The sequence below is a fragment of the Anopheles gambiae genome, chromosome 3 (genome assembly GCF_943734735.2).
Source record: "Anopheles gambiae chromosome 3, idAnoGambNW_F1_1, whole genome shotgun sequence".
NCBI classification, from domain to species: Eukaryota; Metazoa; Arthropoda; class Insecta; order Diptera; family Culicidae; genus Anopheles; species Anopheles gambiae.
Genome location: NC_064602.1, coordinates 55,595,894 through 55,608,150, shown reverse-complemented (window position 1 = coordinate 55,608,150; position 12,257 = coordinate 55,595,894). Strand labels below are relative to the sequence as shown.

The window sequence follows — 12,257 nt, the reverse complement described above, 5'->3', positions numbered from 1 at the left end:
TTTTTTGGTTTGATTTGTAAAAATGCAACTTCATCGCCGCAATGTGTATGAACGGTTTTTTAAGCGCCACAGCAACTCATGAGCATTGTCCACACGCGAGAAAGAGATAGCGCTATGGAGGGAAAAAGCACGGACGACGGCTGACAGCGATTGGCCGTCTGACGCACCAACACATCCAAACCTTCGACAGCGCGCTCAGGCGAGGGGTATGAGGCGGAGCCAGGGACGGGTAGCTCGACGAGCTGCTCGACAAATTTGCCGTTGGAGAGAAAAAGAGGGCATGATAAAATTCTCAGAACTCCATGATTTCTTGCGTCGCTTTGCGCAGCGGGTTGTTAACATTTTATTTCAAGCATCGTGAGTGTCCCAGCGTGAGCGCTGAGCGCACCTCCCCTCATTCTCAATGCCGCGTTTTTGGTTAATCCTCGCTCCCACCCTTTCTTTCCTTCTCCTCAACGAACCCACCATTCCCGCGAGCGTAGACCGATCAAAAAATTCCAGGAAATTCCTACAGCAAGTGTGCAGTTTTTTATTCACAGTACTGTTTGGCAAAATATCAATTCTTGATGGCGCGTACTGGCGATCAAATCGTTGGCTGCTTGCTCCACCGATGGCGCGTGCTGTTGGAAAAGAAACACTTGGTATTTGATGCGTTTGCCTGATGAATGAAAGATAAATCGAGCATTAGAATGGTGAACAAAACTAGTACTGTTAAAAACCGATCAAGAAGATTTTTAATGTTAAATGGCGACTCTGTATGCCCGATCCATCTGCTTTGATCTGTTATCAGGAGCTTTGGTAATGAAATAGCTACGTGTGATGGAAAATAATAGAAGATTAAACAAATAGTGAAAGCAGTACGATTGTTTGAACACAAACATCATTTGGAATATTCTTCTTCTTATGCATGCACTTCCCCGTAGATCATGTAACAAAACAAACTGCAGTTACGCCTGCGTTGACATCTGTCACGATTAACTTTACCACTTTTCTATTTACATTTTATAATTTTCACTGCATCTTCCGGCACCGATCCTTCCCAAATGAAATTTGCATTCGTTCTGGCAATGAGTTTCGAACGATCACAACACAGCGCGAGAGTGAAGAACACAAAGTAAATGGCACTATGAACAAGTGTTGATCATATGGTCAAAATAGAGTATAATGGAATTCATTTTACTTCAAATGAATTTAATTTATTCTGATTTACATTTCAACTATTGTTATCAGCCTAGTTGTTAATGTTTAAAATTTTGATGAAGTGAAAACATCATTACCAGATAAATCAAACGATAATCGACGCATTTTGACCATATCGAATTATGATCGTCTTTACACATAGTGTCATCTCTTGCTCTAGGGTCTCACGCTCAGAGCAAAAATTCTCGCATCTTCGCAACGGTGGGAGCGATCGGCTACCCGCACGACAAAATCTAGCAGTTTTGTAATTCGGAGTTTCGATCGCTTTCCGCCAAAAGCGATCGAAAAAGCGAGCACCCGCACGACAAAATCGAGCAGTTTTGTAGCTCGGATTTTCGATCGCTTTCCGCCAAAAGCGATCGAAAAAGCGAGCAGAAATGTCAGGGAAAACGCTTGGATTCCGATCGAAGAAATATATCAACCCAAAAATTTCAGCGTTGAAAAATTCGAAATATTTCATTTATAAATTTGCAACAATTTAGAATGCGAAATATTTCACAGCCATGCGCTGTGAAATATGTTTGCAGTTTGAGTTTGAGAAGTTTTCGATCGCTTTGCGCAGCGGGAAGCTTTTTTGTCAGAAAGAGATAAACATATACAGGGCGCTCTCTCGAACGATCGTAAACGCTTCAATCGATCAAGAGCTTCGGTCAGTTCTTCGGACGTTTCTGCTCGCTTTCTCGATCGGTTTCGGTGGAAACCCGCACGACAAAATCGAGCAGTTTTGTAGCTCGGATTTTCGATCGCTTTCCGCCAAAAGCGATCGAAAAAGCGAGCAGAAATGTCAGGGAAAACGCTTGGATTCCGATCGAAGAAATATATCAATCCAAAAATTTCAGCGTTGAAAAATTTGAAATATTTCATTTCTAAATTTGCAACAATTTAGAATGCGAAATATTTCACAGCCATGCGCTGTGAAATATGTTTGCAGTTTGAGTTTGAGAAGTTTTCGATCGCTTTGCGCAGCGAGAAGCGAGCTAGAAACCGAGCTCAAAAACTGCTCGATTTTGTTGTGCGGGGAGACCCGGCAAACAATGCGAGGGTTGGTGAGGTACCTCTCGCTCTAATTTCTCTAGTCTTGTCTAGTTGCCTCGCTTCCTCCTATAGCGATTCTGTCGAACTGACCCGCACGACAAAATCGAGCAGTTTTGTAGCTCGGATTTTCAATCGCTTTCCGCCAAAAGCGATCGAAAAAACGAGCAGAAATGTCAGGGAAAACGCTTGGATTCCGATCGAAGAAATATTTCAATCCAAAAATTTCAGCGCTGAAACATTCGAAATATTTCATTTATAAATTTGCAACAAGTTTGAATGCAAAATATTTCACAGCCACGGGCTGTGAAATATATTTGCAGTTTGAGATAGAGAAGTTTTCGATCGCTTTGCGCAGCGGGCAGAAATGTCAGGGAAAACGCTTGGATTCCGATCGAGGAAATATATCTATCCAAAAATTTCAGCGCTGAAAATTTCGAAATATTTCATTTATAAATTTGCAACAATTTTGAATGCGAAATATTTCACAGCCATGCGCTGTAAAATATGTTTGCAGTTTGAGTTTGAGAAGTTTTCGATCGCTTTGCGCAGCGGGTATGGAGAGGTGGAGGAGTGCGAGTGTGTGTCTCATGCACACAGCGAAATTTTGGTCAACACCTCGATGGTGGTAGCGTTTTTCCATGGGATGGGGTAGTGGAGTGCGAGTGTGTCGCATGATTCCTTCGAAGCTAGGGCCAGGGGTAGCGAGAGGCATTAAAATGAGTTACTATTTGTCAAGCGGGTTACCGCCAAAAGCGATCGAAAAAGTGAGCAGAAATGTCAGGGAAAACGCTTGGATTCCGATCGAAGAAATATATCAATCCAAAAATTTCAGCTCTGAAAATTTCGAAATATTTCATTTATAAATTTGCAACAATTTTGAATGCGAAATATTTCACAGCCATGCGCTATGAAATATGTTTGCAGTGTGAGTTTGAGAAGTTTTCGATCGCTTTGCGCAGCGGGAATCTATCAATTTAAAAATTTCAGCGTTGAAAATTTCGAAATATTTCATTTATAAATTTGCAACAATTTTGAATGCGAAATATTTCACAGCCATGGGCTGTGAAATATGTTTGCAGTTTGAGTTTGAGAAGTTTTCGATCGCTTTGCGCAGCGGGAAGCGACGGAAGGCGTTATGGCCCGCTGCGCAAATTCGAGCAGTTTCCAGCGCAGAAAATGTACCAAATTCTGCGCTGGCCAGCGCAGATTTTGGCCCGTTCCCCGCCCGCTGCGCAAAGCGACGGAAGAAATCATGGAGTTCTGAGAATTTTATCATGCCTTCCTTTTCCCTCCAACGGCAAATTTGTCGAGCAGCTCGTCGAGCTACCCGTCCCTGGCTCCGCCTCATACCCCTCGCCTGAGCACGCTGTCGAAGGTTTGCATGTGTTGGTGCGTCAGACGGCCAATCGCTGTCAGCCGTCGTCCGTGCATTTTCCCTCCATAGCGCTATCTCTTTCTCGCGTGTGGTCAATGCTCGCGAGCTGTTGTGGCGCCTAAAAATGCCGTTAACAAACATTGCGGCGATGAAGTTGCATTTTCACAAATCAAACCAAAAAATGCGCAATAAGTTCAAACACTGCAATGTAAAAATGATTAAGGAATCGCTAGCTCACACTGGAGGGTTTGCTGTGCAACGCGCAGAACCTTAATTCGCATTCAGCTCATTCAGCCCAGCGCTGATTTTCATCAACATTCTGTTCCGCCGGCATCTAGAACGCAAGTTGATTGTAAAACCGGCATACTGGAAAGTCCACTGGCAGTCCCTGGGGCCTGCCATCGAACTGAACATTTTAAGCATTAAGCATAACTTTGCGACACTAAGCTTTTGCTTTCAAATGGTTTAGATTACATAGATCTGCTGAGCCGTATGCGCAAGGGTGTGAGATAGCGTGTGTGTGCAACATTTTCGCCAAATGTGTTTTCTTCCGGAATGTTATGATCCACCGGTCAAAGAAATGAAGGTGTTCATGAAAGGCGGAAAGACGAATTGAGGCCCCTGTAAATGGTAACTGATGACCGGGAGGAGGGGGTAGTGGCACACAGCTGTTGGGAGATTGAACAGTATACTTAAATTGCCGGCGGATGGGGGGGAGGCCATAGGACCCCTACGATCATCGGTAACAGGCCCTAAAATTATTGTCGCCATGGGGGGAGGGGAGGTGCATATGGTTCTCCAGCCACGGAGCCCCAACGACCATCTTTCCGGGGGCCCTTGTCGCTAATACTCTGTCCACTTGTAGACATACGGCATACCACAGAATAGAGATCATCGGCTACTGTCTAGTCCACCTAACGTTAGGTCCGCCGCTGGTTCATGACGGTGTTTTTTATAGTGGAGTTGCATCCTTCCCGCTGACAGTGTGGCAGTATGCGGGTTGCCCGCTGGATAAGAGCGGTCCCGCGGCACCGCCATCATTCCGCACATCTGCTTGACCGTCGTGGGTTCTTACCGCGTATGAACCGTCCACCGTAGCAAGGGCTGACTATCCGGCTACGAGGTATTCAAGTCCTGAAAACGCGTGAATGATCGCGTAAGCTATTACGCCAATAATAATGTTAATAATAATAATAAAAATAATAATAATAACAATAATAATAGTAATAATAATAATATTAATAATAATAATAATAATAATAATAATAATAATAATAATAATAATAAAAATAATAAGAAGAAGACGACGAAGAAGACGAAGAAGACGAACTTAACATAACAGTGCACACCCGGGGAAGAGTTTGTCTTGACTTTGTTGCTGCCGGGTGTCCCGCTACGGCGCGACAAATCAACGGAATGCAATCGACCAAAACATGAACCTACCGATCCGAACCCATTCCAAGGCATTGCCGGTCAATCGGCGTCATGATAACTACTCCAATCCAACAAGCCACCGGATTCTGGACGGACATGTGCAGCACCATACGCGCACCGTAATAAACAAATCCAGAATCCTCTTTTGTATGGATTCAATTCAAAATGTTGTTTCCACTTGCGCCCGGTAGCTGAATTAGAAATAAATGTGCAATATATCACACGCACGTTTGCTTTGGTTTGGTTTGGTTTGGTTTCCAAACGCACGCACACACACAAACACACAAACACGCGCGCGCAAACTCACACACAAACACGCGCGCGCAAACTCACACACACACACACGCACACATGCACTCACGCACTCACGCACGCATACACACACGCACGCACGCACATACACATGCACGTACGCGAGCACGCACGCATTAAAGCGCGCACGCCAGCACGCACCCGCGAAAGCGCGAACGCAAGCACGCACCCACGAAAGCGCGAACGCAAGCACGCACATACCCCCCCCCCCACCAGACAACCCCCCCCCCCTTCCCTCATGATCGATTACGGCTACCGTATCCGTAGAACGGCTGGTTCAGCTTTCTTGTATCGCATCCACATCCAAAGCGCCGGGCGGGGTGGGGGATCGCGACATGATAGAGTGAACGGTCACTTTCCCTGCGCTGTGTGTGTGTATCGCGACCCGAAAACTCGAGACAGATTTCGGCACATTAAAAAAATATATTTTATTGCCACTTTACATTGCTACATGATGCTTAGAAGGTCGTTAAAGCATCTGACATGTTCAAATTAAAAAAATATTAGATTTGTAAGACATTATATTTTATTTTCTGCACAAAGCTACAGCATACCGCACAAGTCCTATCTTGCCGACTTCTAAACATCGTCTATCTGCCCGTCTGACGTTTTCACCAGTGTCAAAAGTGACACACAAACTAAGGTTATTAAAGTGTGACGTGTGTAGCGAGGTTTATATAACTAGCGAGCTAAATTCAATGTTTACAGATTAGTGTTAGACGTTCTCCTACGCTTGTTTTAAATAAGCTTCTTCACCCTCAATTGGCAGGGGCATCGAATGGTCTCATCAGCAGCGGCACGAAATAAAATTAACCATCAATACACCGATAACACTTTGAATCCCAATCCAGCTTCTCCCACAGCGTCTCAAGGTCACACACAAATTAATAAATGCTAACACCCACCAATAACAATACACAACCGCAATGCACATATGAGTATCAACGCATACACCACAACAGCCAATCAGCTGGCGGCGGAAGGCACGGGCAGAAGCAAGGTGTTATAAATGACAAGGTGAAGTTGTTCAGAGCAAAATGACATTTCTCGACTTGACATTTCTCTTCCGGGGGCTCCAGTATAAAAATCGGGGAGGGGTGGTGCGGGGTAATGAAATTTGTATGCAGAGAGTGACAGATGTCCCCCACAATGTCGCCCAGCAAAAGCGATAAAAATCAACCTTCTAAATACATTATCCTTGGGCAGAAGCGCAAGTAAGGCAGGGCAGGGTGAGTGAGGGAGAAGAAGCGGACGAAAAAATGGGCGCCAATATTTTTAAATTTTTTGACCGTTTTTTTTTGCTCCGCTGCCATAAATAGTTCGTCCATTTCGCCAACAGATGGCGCTAAACTTGCTCGACCCAGCGCAGAAATCGCTGAAGTCCAGCGCGGGGATCGCTGGCCAGCTCAGAATTTGGTGCATTTTCTGCGCTGGAAACTGCTCGAATTTGCGCAGCGGGGAAGGGTATGAGGCGGAGCCAGGGACGGGTAGCTCGACGAGCTGCTTGACAAATTTGCCGTAGGAGAGAAAAAGAAGGCATGATAAAATTCTCAGAACGCCATGATTTCTTCCGTCGCTTTGCGCAGCGGGTGGACTTCAGCGATTCCTGCGCTGGGTCGAGCAAGTTTAGCGCCATCTGTTGGCGAAATGGACGAACTATTTATGGCGACGGAGCAAAAAAAAAAACGGTCAAAAAATTTAAAAATATTGGCGCCCATTTTTTCGTCCGCGGCTTCTCCCTCCCTCACCCTGCCTTGCCTTACTCTTGTACTTGCGGCGCTTCTGCCCGTGCTTTCCGCCGCCAGCTGATTGGTTGTTGTGGTGTATGCGTTGGTTCTTATATGTGCATTGCGGATGTGTATTGTTATTGGTGGGGCTGGATTGGGATTCAAAGTCTTATCGGTGTATTGATGGTTTATTTTATTTCGTGCCGCTGCTGATGAGACCATTCGATGCCCCTGCCAATTGAGGGTGAAGAAGCCTATTTAAAACAAGCGTAGGAGAACGTCTAACACTAATCTAATATTTTTTAATTTGAACATGTTTGATGCTTCAACGACCTTCTAAGCATCATGTAGCACAATGTATAGTGGCAATAAAATATTTTTTTTTAAACATTCCTAAATATGTCTCGAGTTTTCGGGTCACGACACACACACACACAGCGCGGGGAAAGTGACCGTTCATTCTATCATGTCGCGATCCCCCCCCCCCCCCCCCCCCCCGTCCGGCGCTAGGGATGAGGATGCTACAAGAAAGCTGAATCAGCCGTTCTACCGATGAGGTAGCCGTACTCGCTCGTGCGTGTGCGTGTGTTCGAAGGTGCGCGCGTTCCTAGGTGCGTTATCGCGTGCGCGCGTTCATAGGTGCGTTATCGCGTGCGCGCTTTCGTGGGTGCGTTCTCGCGTGCGCGCGTACGTGCATGTGAGTGTGCGCGCGTACGTGCATGTGAGTGTGCGCGCGTACGTGCATGTGTGTGTTTGTGTGTGTGTGTGTGTGTGTGTGTGTGTGTGTGTGTGTGTGTGTGTAAGTTTGCGCGCGCGTGTTTGTGTGTGTGCGTGCGTTTGAAAACCCCTAAACAATTTGATTCTGATGCGTACATTTTCCGCTGCGGCTACAAAGTCCATGCATTTTCGATCTCGCTACCTGAGAGACAACACAACCATTGGCATTGGCATCTTTGCCATCGGCTCTGCTGTTGGGGGTATTAAAAAGACACATGATTTAAGCAAATGTGCGTGTGATTTGTTGCACATTTATTTCTAATTCAGCTAGCGGACTCAAGTGGAAACAACATTTTGAATTGAATCCATACAAAAGAGGATTCTGGATTTGTTTATTACGGTACGCGTATGGTGCTGCACCTGTCCGTCCCGAATCAGATGGCTTGTTGGTTTGGAGTAGTTTTCATGACGCCGATTGACCGGCAATGCCTTGGAATGAGTTCGGATCGGTAGGTTCATGTTTTGGTCGAGTGCATTCCATGCATTTGTCGCGTCACAGCGGTAGCCTGGCAGCAACAAAGTCAAGACAAACTCTTACCCGGGTGTGGACAGCTATGCTAAGTTCTTTTTATTATTATTGGCGTAATAGCCAACGCGATCATGCCGGCCTTTTCAGGACTTGAGTACCACGTTGCCGGAGCCGGTGACTAACCCCTTGCTACGGCGGATGGTTCATACGCGATTAGAACCCACGACGGGCATGCAGATGTGCGGAATGATGGCGGTGCCGCGGGCCCGCTCCTATCCAGTGTGCAACTTGCATACTGCCACACTGTCTCCTGCCCGGTGCATACGCAGCAGCTCCACCATAAAAAAAAAACCGTCATGAACCAGCGGTGGATCTAACGGTAGGCGGACTAGGCGGTCACCGATGATCTCTAGTCTTTGATATGCGGTATGTCTACAAGTATTAGCGACAAAGGCCCCCGGAAAGATGATCGTAGGGATCACATGACCATCCCCCTCCCTCCCCGCTGGCAATTTAAGTATACTGTTTAATCTTCCAACAGCTGTGTGCCAGTACCCCCTGCTCCCGGTCATGCGCAGCGGGAAAGGAAAGGTACGAATATGGAGCACACTCACGTTTGCTTTGGTTTGGTTTGGTTTGGTTTCCAAACGCACGCACACACACAAACACACAAACACGCGCGCGCAAACTCACACACAAACACGCGCGCGCAAACTCACACACACACACACACACACACACACACACACACACACACACACACAAACAAACACACACACACACGCACGCACGCACGCGAGCACGCACGCACGCACAAATGCACGTACGCAAGCACGCACCCACGAATGCGCGAACGCAAGCACGCACCCCCCACCAGAACCCCTCCCCCCTCCCCGCACGAGCGAGCACGGCTACCTTGTCGGTAGAACGGCTTTGTTGCGTACGACCTCATTATGAAGTAAAAGCATTTATGCGGATGTAGCGAAGTGAAACACTTCAAGATAAAACACCTTAAGCTAAAACAAAGTTCAAGCAAAACACGCCTCAAGCGATAGCGCGCGCTTCAGAAAGCAACAAACATAAACAGGTAGTCAACCGTTCTCACGGTTCAAACGAGGAAGTGACTCACGCAATTCATAAAACATAGGTACATGTCGCATTAAATATAAATAAAACTTGTTATCAAAATAGTCATAGTTACAGTTAGCTGACCTATATGAGGTCAGCAACTAAATAGCATATAAGAGATGAAAACCTAACTAAAGTAAGCGCATTCGAAAACAATCCTCAGAATCGCTCGTTTCTTAATAGTCGGAGGCACTCTCCGGTCGACGAAGGAAAAATATACCCGACTCGGTGTAAAGCACCGGCGTTGGGCGCTGCGACGGAGCAACACATCCGCCAGCAGCATTAGGCTTGTTCAGCTTTCTTGTAGCGCATCATCATCCAAAGCGCCGGATGGGATGGGGGATCGCGACATGATAGAATGAACGGTCACTTTCCCCGCGCTGTGTGTGTGCGTGTGTGTATCGAGCAGTGCTGCAAAATGTCACCATCAATATCACAAAAAAAACTGAGTGAATCAAAACCCTTGTCAGCGTCACGTACTCAATTGCGATTATCACAGGTGAAATTCTCAAATGGTTGTAACGAGTGATATGATTGGTGACAATTTGGGAATAAACTTTTAGTCAATCACTGTTATGAAATTTTCTGGACCAGGAGCAGCACTGTAAAATATCACTGTTTCAGTCACCAACGCTCATGACTGAAACGAACCTCAAATCAGCTCACGTACACAAGTGCGATGATCAGACGCAAGATGAACATAGTCGTTGTGACGTGTGACCAGATTGGTGACATTGCAGCAACCACCTCTTGGTCGGCCACTTTGACGTGACTTTGTTTGTCTGTGATCAATTTCAAAATGTCACTGGTTCTATCACGAGCACTCGTGATTGAAATGAAATTCATTTCGGTTCACGTACACATGTGCGATGATCAGGGGTAAGACGCACATGGTCGTTGTGACGTCTGATCTGATTGGTGATATTTTGGTAACCAACTCCTGGTCAATCAGTTTGTCTTGATTTTTTGGTATTTTATTATCGTGATAGACTTAGAATATACGTGGCGCGGGCGAGTGGTGTTTTATTAACCATGTGCATATGATTACAAGCAGTAGTCGGTTCTGCTAGCTGGTTAAATGATCCCGCATCCTACATATATTGCCAGACTCATTTTGCTGATCCAAACGTTTATGTATGAACTCTCGTAAGCAGTGCACATGCAAAGATTACCGCTTCATAATGTATTTATTAATTACTTTAGAAAAAACACTTAGACCCACAAACAGCCGGCACTGGGATTTGAGGCGATTTGGAAGAAGGGAAGGAAGAGTCAGTACGACTTTTAGCGGACATTACCTAAGTTTCTTGTCCAGATGACCAATTTTACGCTGTTCGATGGTAACGGGAATCCTATGTTAATGATGATCTCCGGGGGCGGATACACGGGCTGTTGTTGGTGGCAGTGGATAGACGCTAGGTGTCAGCATGCCGTGCCCGTTAGAAAATCCGTACCCGTGCGCGGTGTCAATTGCGCCAAAGGTGGATTATGAAAGGTGCAGAAATTTGGTGGCTTTGTCTAGAGTTAGTGCTTTCGGATATGAAAATAATAAAACCAGGATGTAAAACAAAAACTATCTACCTTTTCATCCATCTACAAAACATCTTTTTATATTAGCACTATGGAGAAACTAACAAATTACACGCCTCGTATGCTAAGAATATCATCGATTCGATTAAAATTATTACACTAACAGCACAGTGAATGAGGAGGTGCCGCTGAAGTGAGTTCACATCCGAGGAGCTCTGCTTGATCGTTTTCCAACCGAATTCGAACGCCGACGCAACTACTGGAAAACTGCCTACTTTATCTTTTTGAGTCGACCGGATTCTTAGGCCGGTTCCTTGGCCAGACGCTTTACTTCGTTTTGCCAAAATTCTCAATCGTACCGACCATGACCAAAAGGCAATCTCCGTCAGTTGGTCGAGTTTGCCGTTCATGAGCATGGTGTAAACCTTGATAATCTTCTCTTTGTTCACCAGCTTGCCGGCATAGCCCGTGAACACTTCTGTGACCTGAAACGCCTATAATTCGAAACGCTAGAAACGGCGCATCATGCGCACAGCACATCATATTATGCGCACAGCACATCATATTATGCGCACAGCACATCATATTATGCGCGCATTACAACACAGCGCTTAAAGTACGCGACTGTGCGGAAAGTTTTACGTGGACGTGGAAAAAAATGGAGACCAAACCTCAAGTGCTCAAAGAGCGGACAGGGCTCAAAAACTCAAAGCGCATAGCACGTCAAGAGCACAAAAAGCGCACCGTTCTCGTAGACCAAACTGTGCGAAAAGTGCTAGCACAATGCACTATGTGCTGTTGGATATCATAGTATACAACGTTGTGTTGTTGAATCAAAGTAGACTATAGTATAGAATAAAAGGTTTTAGTTTTCTGTGTAACTTAACAGGATACAGAACAGTTTAAGTTGTGTCCATTGTTTTATTAGAAAATTCCAACAGGTTATGGGCCCAGACCGTCTACGCTGATAAAGGTATTGGATTTTTCGAGGAAAAATGGCTGATAAAGTGTCGTTCGCAAGATTGGATGGTACCAACTACGAGAATTGGAGTTTCAGAATGAAACTTCTTCTCATAAAGGAAGGATGTTGGTCAGTCGTGAAAGAAGAGAAACCGGAACCAATAACGGCAGCTTGGAGTAAACTGGATGAGCTGGGCATGGCTCATATTGGATTATGCGTGGAAGACATCCAGTTGATTCATATAAAAAAGGCGGGCAATGCAGCGGATGCATGGAAAAAACTGGAAGACTTCCATGTGAAGAAAACTAT

The 12,257-nt window shown here is 45.6% G+C and overlaps 1 protein-coding gene across 1 annotated transcript in view; it reads right to left on the bottom strand.

The window, feature by feature from the left end:
• Positions 1 to 338: 338 nt before the first annotated feature.
• The window catches only part of LOC1268478 (transmembrane protein 164), a 106,354-nt gene continuing 94,435 nt past the window's right edge, over positions 339 to 12,257 (bottom strand). Inside the window, exon 7 of the mRNA XM_061658712.1 lies at positions 339 to 810. The gene's annotated coding sequence lies outside the window, so the exon portion shown is untranslated. The remainder of the gene's footprint in view (positions 811 to 12,257) is intronic.